This window comes from Siphateles boraxobius, unplaced genomic scaffold, assembly GCF_051911475.1.
Source record: "Siphateles boraxobius isolate OS27281-9 unplaced genomic scaffold, OSU_SipBor_1 7, whole genome shotgun sequence".
NCBI lineage: Eukaryota > Metazoa > Chordata > Actinopteri > Cypriniformes > Leuciscidae > Siphateles > Siphateles boraxobius.
The window spans coordinates 11,112,712-11,127,985 of record NW_027509197.1 but is presented as its reverse complement, the minus strand read 5'-3'; the positions used below and the strand labels follow the sequence as shown (position 1 = coordinate 11,127,985).

Genomic DNA, 15,274 nt, shown 5'->3' with positions numbered 1-15,274 from the left:
AAGAAATCATAACAAGTGCAGAAGGGCAAAGAGGAGACATACAGTAACATATGTTCTGTATTTGTGTTTCATGCATGAATTGGCAGAATGACAGTAAAACACCTGCCATTGGCAGAAACTGTCTTGCCAATAGAATATCCATGAACTTAAGGTTCATGGACCATCGTGACACTGGTCAGACAGAAAAAAGGATAATTTGTTTTAAACCTACACAACATTTGTCTCTGTAAAGGTCAGTGAGTACCTCTTGGATGTATATTTTTGTTTTTAGAAATGGTGAAATAAACTATTAGCCTGATCAGTTTATTTGAAGCAAAATGTTCTGTTAGAACAGAAACAAAGTGCCAGGCTTTTCATTAACAGTTTTCACTTTCTAGAATTCTTCTTCTTCCCAGATCAATCATAAATTTACATCCTTTTCACACAGCAAAATAAAAATAAATACATAAATAATTCACTAGGGAATCCACTAAGTATAGGACTGAGAAACTAATCTTTGCATTAGTAACCCAGATCTCTCACTGGAAGGCTTTTGTGAACTGTTGCATAGGTACAGCATGTGAGTCTTTGGCATATCCACCAATCAATAGTGCCATTAATCCAGGTACTAAAAACATTAAAGAACAGTGAACCTTTATATGTAACAACAACCAGAGCAGGTCACAATTGAAAAAGACAATCATAAGGAACAAATAGAAAATGTTTTGAGGAAGGAGACAGCCCTGAGGCCCTTGTATTTTACAATGGAGAAAAAACTATACGGACTTTAACATAAAAGGTGACACTATCACACATTTTTTTATTTTCATTCTTTATGATTGTGACAAAGGGTTGACAATGAATCAAGTCATATCACAGCTATCAAAGAGATTCTGCAACCAGTTATGTTACCTGTAACTGGGGCCTGGCTCTCTACGTAAAGCTTGTGTTTTATAGGGATCAAGGGCTAAGTGATAAGATCATTTTAGATTTCATTTTACAATAAATAAATGTAATACAATTCTTGCAAAAGGTGTTTACACCAAATCTTCTCTCAGATATTTTACAAGTGGCATAAATGCAAGCCTTTGAAATTGTTCCTAAATATAAAATTCAAATACTAAAACAAAATAGTTGGCAACATATTTAATTCATTCATTTTTATAAAATACCACTGATTACAGAACTCTAGTAACGTTAGGCCTACTATGTCAGATGTAGGTCTATTCAGTACTAACAGTTCAGAATGATTCAGAAGCAACTCATTCAAAAATAATTATTGAATAATTTCTTCAAAAATATCGAATCAAACAAGTCATTCATTAAGGAATCCTACAACACTGTTCGCGCTGTTTGTTTTGATTCACTAAAAAGAACCGACACAAACGACTCATTCGTTTAGGAATCATACAACACTGGTAGCGCTATTTGTTTTGATTCACTAAGGACAACCGTCTCAGATGAAAACATTCGTTTAGGAATCGTACAACACTGGTCGCGCGGTTTGTTTTGATTCACTACGGAGAACCGGCTCAACCGAGTCATTCTTCAGTAACGGGAATGTACGCTGCCTGTATGTGTCGTGTTGTAGTTTTTAATAACGATAATTGTGTCACCGTTGTATAGAAAACGTTGTCCGAGTATTTTAGTACAGTGTTGCGTCTGCACTGACAGAAGTCGTAAACGTGAACGTCAAGAAAATAATTCCGGAATTTTATGGAAATAGTAGGCTAATTGGATCTAGGTTTCAATCCATAATGTGTTCAAGCAACCTTGTAAATAATGTCAACAGACAATGTATGACCCATCTGATTTTTTTTACCTCCAGGAACATTATTAGAGCACATTTAAACAACGTAACAAAGGTTCTGCAGCAGAAGATGACAACATTTGAACTGCTCTCATGACGGAATAATAAAGAGTGATGACGACTGAATGAACGATTGCGTCCTCCGTTATGCCTTTTAATACGCTTTATAATAAAACATTTCAAAATACACCACTCGACCTGCTAATATCACTCTCGCCCAATTTCTGCCATATTACGGACTTTGTGCATATCAAAAGAAAATCGATTCCCTTTTCTTTATCGCTTCCTTCCAAGCGTTTAACCACTATACTAGACACGGACTGCAAACATTACCAGCGTTAAAAAAAGGCAGAAGTGATCACTTACGTTTCAGTCACCGATATGCTTCATGATTTTAAGGTAGTATGCAGATCAGTGTTTTGATACACGGCGATCTCCGCAATTCGTTCACTTGCTCTGCATTGTGGACTCGCCCTGCCGTGACGTCACCACGTATTACGTCAGAGATGTTGCTGTTAAAACTCCGCCTCGTTCACAAATACGGTGAGCCAAAATAAGATTTCTTTATAAGATGTGGAAATAGTGTATTATTAATTGTTTATTCGGCTACCTGTATTTAAAGAACGCTTCATGGAAATGTTTTCGATATATATATTGAGACCTAAACGAGCGCGTTGTCGGAAGACCTTGACACCCATCTGGTGGTTACAGCCTAGCTGTTCTCATAGAACTGCAGCTGGATGAGGTGGAATTTACATGATCCTCCTGGGACCCAGGAATAGACTTTATAGTCGAATAGAGTAGACCAGGGATCTCCAACCCTGCTCCTGGAGAGCTACTGTCCTGCAGACTTCAGTTCCAATCCTGTTCCAACACACTTGCCTGTATATTTATCAAGTAACCCTGAACAGCTTGATTATGTGGTACATGTGTGTCTAATTGGGGTTGGAGCTAAAGTCAGCAGGACAGTAGCTCTCCAGGAGCAGGGTTGGAGACCCCTGGAGTAGACTGTCATGTAAAGGGCTCATTCAGGGATTTTCAGTGATACCAAATATGGAGGTTTCACCATGACAACAACCTTTTACTTGGTACTTAAAAATGACTGACATTAATTTAGCACTCTTATGGAAGTATGATAATATTTTGTAACTATCATTTAAATCTGACTAATTTTCAAATTGTTTGTCATAAATCAACATCTCAAGAAAATGTTACAGGGTTCCTAAGCAAAATATGACTTTCTGATAAAACAGGACATGATAATAATAATAATAATAATACAAATAATTATAGCGCCTTTCTACAAACTCAAGATCCCTTTACAATATGATACAAATAAACATGACAGTAGACAAAGAAACAATACAGATTAACTGAATAGGTAACATAATTATACTGAAAAGATAAACATGACAAGGATCAGATCATAAAGTCAGGGATCAGAGAAACAAGATCCAAAAAATATATGTTTTAAGGTGGTTTTGAAATCATGTAACGATTGAAGTGTTAGGCAATATAATTCCAGAGAGTGGGGGCAGCGGTACAAAATGCCCTTCCACCAAATGATCATAATTTATTCCGTGGGATGAACAACAGAACATCATTAGATCTAAGTGTGCGGACAAAAACAAAGTAAAACAAAATGTCAAAGTATCATCAAGTTATGTTTAGCACAGGCTTTATTTTACTCATAAATTGAAAACTCCCATTTTAAAACCCCATTAGAAACTCTCAAAGAGCCAGTGACAAATTACTCTTCTGCGTTTTGATGTCATTTTGATGCAGCAGCAATATCGAGGGAGTAAATGATGAGAGCATTTTGGGGGAACTTTTCCTTTAATGGTGACCTATAAATTTATGTATAATTTAAATTTATAATTACATTTTCCCACTGAGATCCACTTCTAATTGTATTCTTGCAACCAAAACAAATTTCACCAGTTATGATGTCACAAAGTCAAAGATTTCTTAATGGCCAATTCTTTTTTAAACTTTTTTAAAATGTTTGGAAAAAATTATAATCATAAATTATATTTTAACTGCTATATACATATCATTATATCTTATATAGCATTATCCTTTCTTTGTTCAGGAACCCCGTACACCCAATCCTGTGCTGTGCATAAAGGGACGTGCCTTGGTTGAAGAGTCTCTCTTAGAAATAGTGATGGAAGGGGAGAAGGTCTGTGAAGTGGATGATCTGACCTTGGCTCTTGTTGTTATAATGGCAATACACTTCATCTTCAACATTGAGTATGCTGCAAAGATGAGAAACACCCTGAAATTTGTTGAAAAGTTTTTAATGTGCCATAACGCAGAAACCAAAATACCACACAGTGATTAAAATGGCCAATTTTTTGTTTGACTGAATGTGTGTGTGGGTGTAAATAATGATGTAAATACATGGAATGGGTTGTTGGGAACCATATTTTTTCCGCATAATATTCTGAATATATATATATATATATATATAAATAATAATATAAAATATACCACCCAGAGATTAAAATATCCAATATTGACCAATTCAATATAGCCTACTGTATGAGTGTGTGGGTGTGTAAATACATGAAATGGGTTAATAATATTTATCGTGAATATTTAGTTGCATTCTGTTAGGTTTTTTATGGAATATAATATTCTATTAGTTTTAATAAGTCTTAATTTGTACTTTCTGTCCTGTGTTCAAATTTGTATATGCCTATATTAAATAAATATTTCAAGAAAAATAATAGGTTGTGTCTGTGTTGTGAAATGGGATGTAGTAATGTATAATAATAGTTATAATTCCAAACATACATACATACCAAAATCGTGTCTAAAAAGGTTCAAAATGGAACCCATGTGGTTCATTAATGCACCTTTAAGTGAAGGTTCCAATTAGAACCTTTTCAAAAAGGTTCAAAAATGAACCTTAAGGTTCCCCCACAGTTGCAATTTCCAGGAACATCAAAAGGTTCCTTTTTGAACCTTTTCTTCTTAGAGTGTATTTTGTCATTACATGTTGCCCCAAGAACACATTATGGCAATTTTACTCACTTATTGCATAAAGTAAAATGGTATATCAATTCATTCCAATATATATTTTATAACATAGTTGAGGCATGCAAAGCCTTTATACAAAGTTTGGTTAAAAAATCCTGAAACCTTAAAATTGATTGATGAATGAAAAGAAATCTCGTTGTTTTTTCCTACACATGTAATCTCATTTCGACTTTTTTCCCCAATACAGAGGACTATAGGGCATAGCATATTAATCAAATATATATATACAGGTCCTTCTCAAAAAATTAGCATATTGTGATAAAGTTAATTATTTTCCATATTGTAATGATAAAAATTAAACTTTCATATATTTTAGATTCATTGCACACTAACTGAAATATTTCAGGTCTTTTATTGTTTTAATACTGATGATTTTGGCATATAGCTCATGAAAACCCAAAATTCCTGTCTCAAAAAATTAGCATATCATGAAAAGGTTCTCTAAATGAGCTATTAACCTAATCCTCTGAATCAACTAATTAACTCTAAACACCTGCGAAAGATTCCTGAGGCTTTTAAAAACTCCCAGCCTGTTTCATTACTCAAAACCGCAATCATGGGTAAGACTGCCGACCTGACTGCTGTCCAGAAGGACATCATTGACACGCTCAAGCAAGAGGGTAAGACACAGAAAGAAATTTCTGAACAAATAGGCTGTTTCCACACTGTAAAAAATGAAAAGTTGACATAACTTAAAATTGTAAGGCAACTTGCTGCAAAGCTTTTTTGAGTTTACTCAACTTTTAAAATAAGTAGTTCACTTAACTCAATTCATTGAGTAAGGTCACATGTCTCCCAATTTAAGATCTTTTGTTCAGCCGATTGAGTTTTTATAGTTAAAAAAACTTGTCAACTTTTAATGTTATTTTCACATGACTTAATAAAGTATGTTCGGTTGACTAAAAAATATATGTTTTCAATCAACATTAAAGGTTAAAAAATAAAGCTTACTACAGGCTTGTTATTTTGGTCCAGGTTTTATTTTAAACCAGCATAAAACACAAACAATGTTTAACACTTTAGCCATACTCCTTATCGTTAAAAAAGTCATAAAAAGAGTAGGCAGACGAATAAAACACTTAATATAAAGTACTTTAACATTCAAAGTGTTATCACATTCAACTGCTCCAAAATACTTTAAACGTTCTCTCTTTTAAATATTTAACATTTTAAATTGTTAACACGGAACATGTCACAAAACGAGCAGCTTTATAACATGTATAAGTGCAAGTTAACGTTTGTGCTTAAAGTGCTGAAACAGTGGCACAATGTTTATCACAACCTCAAGTTTAGTTTAAACAAAAACAAGTCAAACAAAATGCAAGTGCATTGCAAAAAAGAAAAGAAAAAAAGATTACTTGCATCTTAAATTCTTAAGATACAAACACCTCACAAATGCAAAGTCATAGTAATAGCTTAGTTTTGAGGGACTGTACCCTGGCAGAGCAATGAGTGCCCATATCCATAAACACCTTCTCAATAACCTCGAAAGTGTATCTCAGTTGCTTTGGATACTCAAAGTCTAAGGCAAACAGAAGGCCAAACAGGTATGCAAGTGCAGACTGCAAGTCTGGAGCATCTCTCAGTACAATCACCTCCTCCAACACAACAGCAAATTTTGTGACACTGGGCAGAGTGCTGGGGGGGGCATCGTCTTCAATTACAATTAAAGCTGCAAGCAGCATTTAAAGGTGTTCAAGCAGTTAAGGCCTTTAAGGCCGTTTGGGCTGCACGATACGTTTTAGGGCAATTTTTTTTTGCAAATAGCAAGTACAATAGGTTTTCAGCACTAAAGTGCTTGAACACCTAATAAGAATGAGACCTTTTTGACAGTTATAGCGCCACCTATGGTCCGATCTCCATGAAACTTTGCATGCTTCTTCACCATGTTATGACACATATGCTCATCAATTTTTGTTGCTCACTCAAGTTCTGAGTTTTTATTTATGATTTATAGGCTTTTAAGTGTATTTAGCCCCGCCCCTTTTTCTAAATGACCCTGTTACAGCCACCCAATTGCAAAATTTCAACTTTTTTTCGATAATTATTGGTCCAGAGAATTGTCCTAGACTGGTCTGGTTCCGATCAGGCAAAAAACCAGGGACTAGTTCGCAAAAGTAGGATTTGGACAAAATTGGCCATAACAAATTTTTTGTTGCTCAAATCGAGCAAAGCTTGATTCCAAGTCAAACGGTCTAGGATTTATGAGCAATTTAGTACTTTTGGTTGCTGTAGCGCCACCTATGGGCCAATCGGGGTCATACTCTGATAGGTTCTCCCCAAACTGAGGCCCTACCACCTGGCCAGGTTTCAAGTCTCTAGGCCTTACGGTTTGGGCTGCACGATGCATTTTAGTTTTTTTTTTTTTTCAAATAGCAATTACAATAGGTTTTCAGCACTTATATTACTCAGTAGCCAATACACCTTACTGAACATGCAACGCGCGATTGCACGTTAAGCGTTTTATAATGGTTTTCTATGGGTGTTGTTCATAATCTGACGTAATGTTTGCCTCTATAAAGTATGCTTTATTAATAGGGTAGGCCTATATTATTGTGTACTAAATTTGGTGCTTCAATATCACTCCCATTAAGCGTCTTAAATGCGGAAGAACGCTTGATTATGCTGCCGTTGTCTGTTTTAGCAGAATACTGCCATCTAGTGGTAGCAGCTTTTCTCAGACAGCTGTGTGTGGATCGTGCAAGGCGAAACCCGCGAAATGAAAGTCTCAAAATCCAAATGAATCAAATAGGATCGACTCAGAAACGAGTGAATGAATGCACGCGCGTCACCTGATCCACACATGCACGTCTTCTGTGTTGCATGTGCAAATTATGATACACTAATACAAAGGAAAACATTTGTATTCACAAAAATGTCTCTATTTGTACAAATTGCTTCACATTCATTCAATTTTGAATTTTGCACACGCAAGTTGAAAGGCATGGATAAAACACTTCTGCAACATGTATCAAGTTCATTGATAAGTGTGCTTGCACGTGTTAATCATTTTGATACTATAATCATCCCATAGCTTTCCTCCTACTTTATATGCTTGCAGTGGGTTGGGATCATTCAAAGACTCAGGCTCCAGAAGATTTATTGGTGCGTAACTGCTTTCAGTAAGTTCAAAGGATCTGTAATGTTCCAAATACCAGGATGAAAGTTTTTTAGAGATAAATGATACATTGTTTTCATCAATCATAATACTAACAATCCTAAAGAATTCAGGCAAACCACTGCACTGGCCAGCAGAAATGATCATGTCCCTAACATATCGGACACCTTGCAGACGTACATCAGAGCATAAAGAAACCGTTTTCTTATGAGGATATTTTTGTGTCACTGCTGCCCTCAGTGTTGTATCTAAAGAACTGGTCTCAACCACTTTAATGTTCTCAACATATAACTGTGGCTTGAAGAGAGAATGTCCTTCTAAATAATATGCAGACATTTGCTGATGCTTTGTTGCCAGAGTGAGAAGCACATTCTTGAAATTGTGTGTATCGTGCACCACTTTCTTGAAAAAACTGTGCTTAGCTTCAAATCTGATGGTCCATAATTCCACTAATGGCCCAAAGCAGCGGATTAGGTGTGGGTAATGATCGACAAAGTGGTGTTTTGGTCGTATTTTGAAATTTGGATAGGTCTCTGTGAGTAACTTCCGATGATCTGCTATTTTAGCCTCCAAATAGCATAATGTCTCTTCTGAAAACTTTGTAGATACAACCAATTCCACAATCTGTTTAAGGTCCATCAAAATCTCCCATGCCGGGTCATTTTCAGGGATACTGCTTCCGATAATGAGAGGTAGCAATCGCAAGAGTGTCCAGTTTTCGTGCCCATTGCCACCAATTGTTCCCTTGGCAAAACTAGATTTGGGAATTTTCTGTGGTTTATTTACACGGTCTGCATATTTGTAAGGGAATGACTTGATACGACTGTTCAGTTCATCTAGCGATATAAATCCTTTTGAAATCAAGTCCTTTAGACACAGTGATAGTTCAACAGGAATAATCCCTTCAAAAAAGTCATGTAAAACATCCGCAGGAAATCCTGTGATTGGATGGAAGTAGGATAAGTGCTTACTGAGAACACACTCCTTTTTCACACCATTCAAACTTTGGGGCTGGTCACCTCTTTGAAGGTCCTCCACCAGAGAATTGTGTTGTTCTGGAGTTCTTAACAAAAAATTTCCAGGCTCAGTGTTGGCAATTTGTTTTTGAGATATTAAGCAGAAATCTGCAAAATTTCTCAACAATGAAGCTTTCTTGGAATCCTGCAAGGCCATGGGCACCAAGATTGTCTGCACAAACGCACAACACAGTACCCTTTATGTACTGCTGTAGAGCTGGAGCAAATATCCCCACCTGTTCCAGGGACTTTACATCCTTTATTAATGGGTCGAGGAACTTTTCATAACCAAACAACCGCACATCATCACTCTTTCCCAGAGCTGCTAGATTAATTAAATTGAGAGTGGAGCGACTTTTTGATGGCAAATTCAGAACAACCCAATATACAGCAGTAATTTTATGTATCTTTCTTGAGGTGCCGAGAGGGTTGCACACTTCAAAGTCATCAATGTATAACCCTAAAGAAATACTAATCTCCTCTTCACCTAACAGTTTGTTCTCTTTGTAGTATCTTCCATCTTGAAAAGAGTTGTAATGGCCAGGCAAAGACTCCTGATTAAATACAACCTTGTCCAAAAACTCTTTATGGCCAAGTAAACATTCTAGCTGCTTTGTGATAGAAACATAAACATAAGAATTTTTTTTGGACTTGTCATACAAATATTCAGTAGGTTCAATCACTGCAAATTGCTCTTTAAAATATAAATTTCTTCTGTAATCTGTAGATAATTTGCCTCGCGCAGATGTAGTTACAAGAAGAGGATTTGTTTGAAATATTGCATCTGTAATGTCTTGGACAACCTGACAATCTGATATGTTATGATTAGCAAGTATTTCTCTTACTTTATCAACAGCAAGGAACTTAGAAAAATATAAGATGTCATGGAACTGCTCCACTATTTTTTGTATTGCACTTTTAGAAATATGCAATACAGTTTGCATAGAAAGAAAAAGATGCGCAAGTTTATGTTCAAGCGTCTCAGCATCAACACTTTCTGTGTTCTGTTCTATAGATTTTTCTTGGTCATGTGATGAAGGTCCTTCTTCAAGATCACTGTTCACCTCTGGCTCTGTGTCATCCAAGTCTTTTTCTGATTCCTTACGTACTAATCTGAAATCTGTGATGGTGTGATTTTTATGTTTTCTTGTTCTATGACTGCTAAAGGTTGAGAGATTGTTTGTTTTGAATCCACCTCTCTGAAAGGGGCACAGAAGAGTTTCTTTATTCCTTAGATGTTTTCCAAGGTGAGAGAATAACTGAGTTTCAGTGCAGATCTCGTTAAAATCACACAAATCACACAGAAATGTGGAATTTTCTAGAGTTTTTCTGCTTGTGTTGTGTATTTTGGAAAGATGTGATTTAAGTGAACTTGGGTTTTTGAAGGTGCAGACACAAATGTCTTAAAAACAGGGCCAATTTGTTCCTCCTACATGTCGTAGTCTAATGTGTTTCAGAAGGACATCTTGAGCGGAGTGAGAAAATTTGCAAATTTTGCATTGCATGTGCTGATGAGTGCCGAAATCTGAAATGCAAACACAAGGCCACTGCTAGAGCAAAATTGTATGCGTGTAACCTCGAAACCCCTAATTAGATACCAAAGTATACATCGCCTGTCTATGTTCTGCAACGGTCCGTGTGATGTAATTTTTTTTTTTTTTTACAAAATACAATTTTTGGACATCCACGTGTAGCCAGATTTGTCTGTCCATGCAAACGCATATGTAATCATTATTTACTTTTTTTTATTAATTTTTTTACATATTGCACCTTTAAATATGCACACAAATCCATGAACTTGATCAAATTTTTATTTTGCAATCCATTAACAAAAGCATTTCAAATTGTGTCTGTGAATGTGCAGAGATTTGTACAAATAAAGACATGTTTGTGAATACAATTATTATCTTTTGTGTTAATGTACCACAATTTGTGGTACTTTGAATTTGATTAAATTCATTGCAGACACAAGTTGAAATGCATGTTTGTGGATAGCAAAATACATTTGCAATTTCGATCAAATTCATTGATTTTTGTGAATGTATTTGTTAATAATATCACATAGAAATCAACTCCATACAGTATACTTACTTTAAATGAGACGTTTGCAGTCTTGTCGACTCCGTCCAGTAGTCTGGAAATGCGTGAGAAAGTCTAGCCAGGCTTCGAAGGCCACATGGAAAATTTTCACTTTGAGCTCAGTCTGAAACGTGAAATTCAAATATTAGGCCACTGTAACGTGTTGTGTGAAGATAAAGAGTCGAATTTAAAATAATTCTTTAGTGAAACGTTATTGCAAAAATTACCAAATGAAATAGTATTTATCAGTGCATTAAAACGTGAAAGTTAGTTTAAAATAATAAGTGGCGAATTCGAACTGGTTCTTAACTTACCACGATTACCTCAGGTTCTATTCTAAACAGTTTACATGCTGAATACTTGTTAGAAATGGAAATGAAATGGTCCAAACGAAAAGTGCCCCAAAATCTTGGTTCTTTATTATGAACAGATAATACAATAAACCAGCGCTGGTTGGAGTAGAAGCTCAACCCAATATCCTTTGTCTAGGGTTTATATAGTGAAAGTCTTAAACAAAAGAATACAAGTCTAACCAATAAAATCAAACATTACATCATAGATATCATATAGACGTTATATAACAGCTTCTTAATATGGGCAGTATCCTGTTAGATTTCCACAGGATCCTTTGGATCCTAGGAGCTTTTCAAACACACAATGTATAGAAAGGAACGAACATTGAGAAAGGAGGGGCTGAGTAGTCCTCTCTTAATGGATACCAGATGTTTAGCTTAAACACAAAAGGAAAAATGTACAGACGTGGCAGTTTTGCTGCCTAGTATAAAAATCATACATAGACTATTGTTTTGTATGCTGAAGGAGAAAGATATTTCTAACAATGGCCACTTTGATAAGATGATTATAATAGAATTATCGTATCACATACTCTTCAGCATACTCATTCTAGTACAATAATACATGAGATATTCTTCAATCAAACATTTCCTTCAAAATCACTAATACTTAACAGTTCTGTTCATCAAAGCATATTGGGAGGATACAAATGTATTCATAGCATGATGAATCTTAATGGATTCAGTTATAATTATTGCTAATCTCAATCAGCAATCTCGTTACTCGTCTGCTTCTCTTCCTCGTTCTCCTTTCGATCACTGCTTCCGCATAGGCTTATGCGTTCCCCTGGGATGGAGCTGCTTTCACTCGGCTAGCATGGATCCACTGGGGCTGGAGATCAGTCAGAACACCTGTCCTCGTCACAGCGATAACAGTGGATGGTCCTAAGTAGTTCGGCTCACCGAGTTTCGTGGGCTTCAAACACTTTATGAGCACCTGCTGTCCTGGAACAAACGGGTGCGTTGGCTTTTCTGAAGGAAGAGGGAGAGAGAGAGAGACATCACCATTTATGCCATTCAACGTTCTAACTAGGGAATCCACGTAATCTGCAATGATCACCTCCGTGTCACCTGTGGAGAGATTGCCAGCGCGACCTCTGACCCAAGGGGTCGGGAAAGGTCTACCCATTAGAATTTCAAATGGAGACATTTTTGTGGTTGCCGATGGAGACATTCTCATTTCCGTCAATACGGTAGGCAGCAAATCAACCCAATTTCTGCCTGTATCTAGACACGCCTTATTCAGACGTTCTTTTATCGTCTTATTGGTCCGTTCCACATTCCCTGAGGATTGCGGAGAATAGGGAATATGGAAGTGCCAATTAATATTAAGTTCTTTGGCTAATAATTGTGTGACTTTTGAAGCAAACGGAGTTCCATTATCACTTGCTATAACGGTTGGAATACCGAAACGCGGTATAATTTCTTTTGCAAGAACCTTTACTACCGTCTGCGCGTTTTCTTTACCACACGGAAAAGCTTCTGGCCACTTCGAAAATCGATCAACAATCACGAGCAAATATTTGTTATTTCCACATGGAGGCATATGTGTAAAATCGATCTGTAAATATTGAAAAGGAAGCTCAGGATGCGGTAAAGCGTCATGGCGAGTTGCCTTGTGTCTGTTTGTTTGTGCACACACCAAGCAAGCATCCAATATCAACAAAGTATTCTTTCGAACATTTGCTATGCAGTATGATTGATTCAAATTTTGGATCACTTTTTCTTTTGACACGTGTGATACCCCGTGATAATGCCTGCACAGCATTACAACGGTGGATGCTGGTAGAGCGATTCTACCCTGCTTGTCTCTTAAAATACCAGCTTGATCTGGTTTTACTTCGTTCGCGGCCCAATGAATTAGGTCGGCTTGCGTAGGGTTAGCTTGTAGTACTTTAATGTCCAAATCATTAATTAGCGACGAATTCATCATCGGCACCTCGGTGCTCTGTTCATTTACATATGGACTAAGTATTACTTCTTTAGCAGCCCATTTCGCGACTTCATCTGCAAACCTGTTTCCCTTAGCCTCATCTGAGTCACCTGTTTTATGACCAGGTACTTTAATAACAGCAAGTTTCGATGGTTGCTGTGCTGCACTGATGAGCTCGGCCACGATGTTATGATGGGAAATTGGTTTTCCGTCTGAGGTTTTGAAATTTCTTTCTTCCCACAATTTAGCAAAATCATGGACAACGCCGTACGCATATTTGGAGTCAGTGTATATATTGATGCACTGACCTTTTGCCAATTTACAAGCTCTCGTTAGAGCAATTAATTCTGCTACTTGCGCTGATTTATATGGCAACGAATATGCCTCAATTACACGATCAGGTAATTCAACAATAGCATATCCACACAAGTATAAATTGTCATTTGGCTTGAAACAGGATCCGTCTATATACCAATTATCTCCCTCCTCCAGGACAGATGTAGACACATCTGGCCTGCAGGCAGTCGAAGTTTGGAGTCTGGTCAAGCAGTCGTGGTCATCGCTCTCAAATTCACCATCCGTCAACAACCTGTGCAGATGTACAGTAGGGCCATGAATAACAGAAGTTACTTTCAATGTTAAATTATCAGTTGCTAATAATATAGCCTCATAGCCAGAACGGCGTTGAGCAGACATGTGTTGAGTAGAAATATTTCGCATAATTGTTCCCACTTGGTGTGATGTGTGAACTGTGAGTGGATGTGATAAAACAACCCTTTCAGCATCCTGTACCATGATCGCTGCAGCAGCCACTGCACGTAGACAGGCCGGGAGTCCCCGAGCCACTGGATCAAGAGTTTTAGACAAATAAGCTACTGGACGAAAGGTACCCCCATGCTCTTGGGCCAGGATTCCCGCGGCCGTGCCCCCACCTTCGTGCACGTACAGGTGAAAATCGTCGGTATAGGACGGAAGGCCGAGGGCAGGAGGCCTTAACAGGGAGGACTTTAAATGTCTGAACGCTTGGTCCATTTCACTTGTCCATGTAATGTCCTCTTTGTCATCCAGCGTAGCATCTCGCAGGATTTTGTCATACACGGAACAGTTCGGCACCCATGATCGACAGTAATTGACCAGTCCCAGAAAGCTTTGCATTTGCTTTCGTGTTGATGGGTGCTTGAACGAAGCGATAGCTTTGACTCTGTCCGCCGACAGGCGAACTTGGCCTTGTGACAGTTCATGGCCGAGGTAAGTGACTTTCCTCTTCACCCACTGAAGTTTCTCTTTAGATGCCTTGAAACCAGCCTCTGCTAAAACGTTGCAGACAATAGTAGTGGCAGCAGCACACAGGTCCGCAGAAGCACCAGTGACGAGAATGTCATCAGCGTATTGGAGCAGACAGGTGTCAGGAGGGAGTCTGACATCCTTCAGCGTTGCGTGCACTACAGCGGAGAAAACGGCCGGAGAATCCTTGAAGCTCTGGGGCAAATGCGCCACGTATACTGGCAATTCTGAAAACAGAAAGCAAAAAGTGGCTGTGTTCGTTGGTCAACAGGAATGCTGAAAAAGGCGGAGCATAAATCAATAACAGAAAAAAAATGTATGTTCCAAAGGAATAGAATTAATAATAGTCTGTACATCTGGCACAATGGGAGCAAGTGGTTTTATCAATTCATTAATTTTTCTCAAATCTTGCGTTAAGCGCCAAGAACCATTTGCTTTCCTGATTGGATTAATTGGTGTGTTGTAAGGTGAATGAGTGGGGACCAGAATGCCTTGAGCCAGAAACTGATCAATGAGAAGTCGAATTCCCTCCTCTTTTTCCTTTGAAAGCGGGTATTGTTTTTGAAACACAGGCCTATTCGTTGTCAAATTAGCCACATAAGGTTGAATGTCGAGTAGGCCTACGTCATCCTTATGCGCCGCCCACAGTTTCGGGTT

At 37.6% G+C, this 15,274-nt stretch overlaps 2 protein-coding genes across 7 annotated transcripts in view; both read right to left on the bottom strand.

Moving 5' to 3' along the window:
• The window catches only part of inpp4aa (inositol polyphosphate-4-phosphatase type I Aa), a 30,603-nt gene extending 28,312 nt beyond the window's left edge, over positions 1-2,291 (bottom strand). For all 6 annotated transcript variants that reach the window (XM_077216154.1, XM_077216156.1, XM_077216158.1 and 3 more), the window contains exon 1: positions 2,156-2,291. The gene's annotated coding sequence lies outside the window, so the exon portion shown is untranslated. The remainder of the gene's footprint in view (positions 1-2,155) is intronic.
• The window catches only part of LOC143723235 (nucleoside hydrolase), a 337,001-nt gene that overhangs the window by 44,260 nt on the left and 277,467 nt on the right, over positions 1-15,274 (bottom strand). The window lies entirely within an intron of this gene.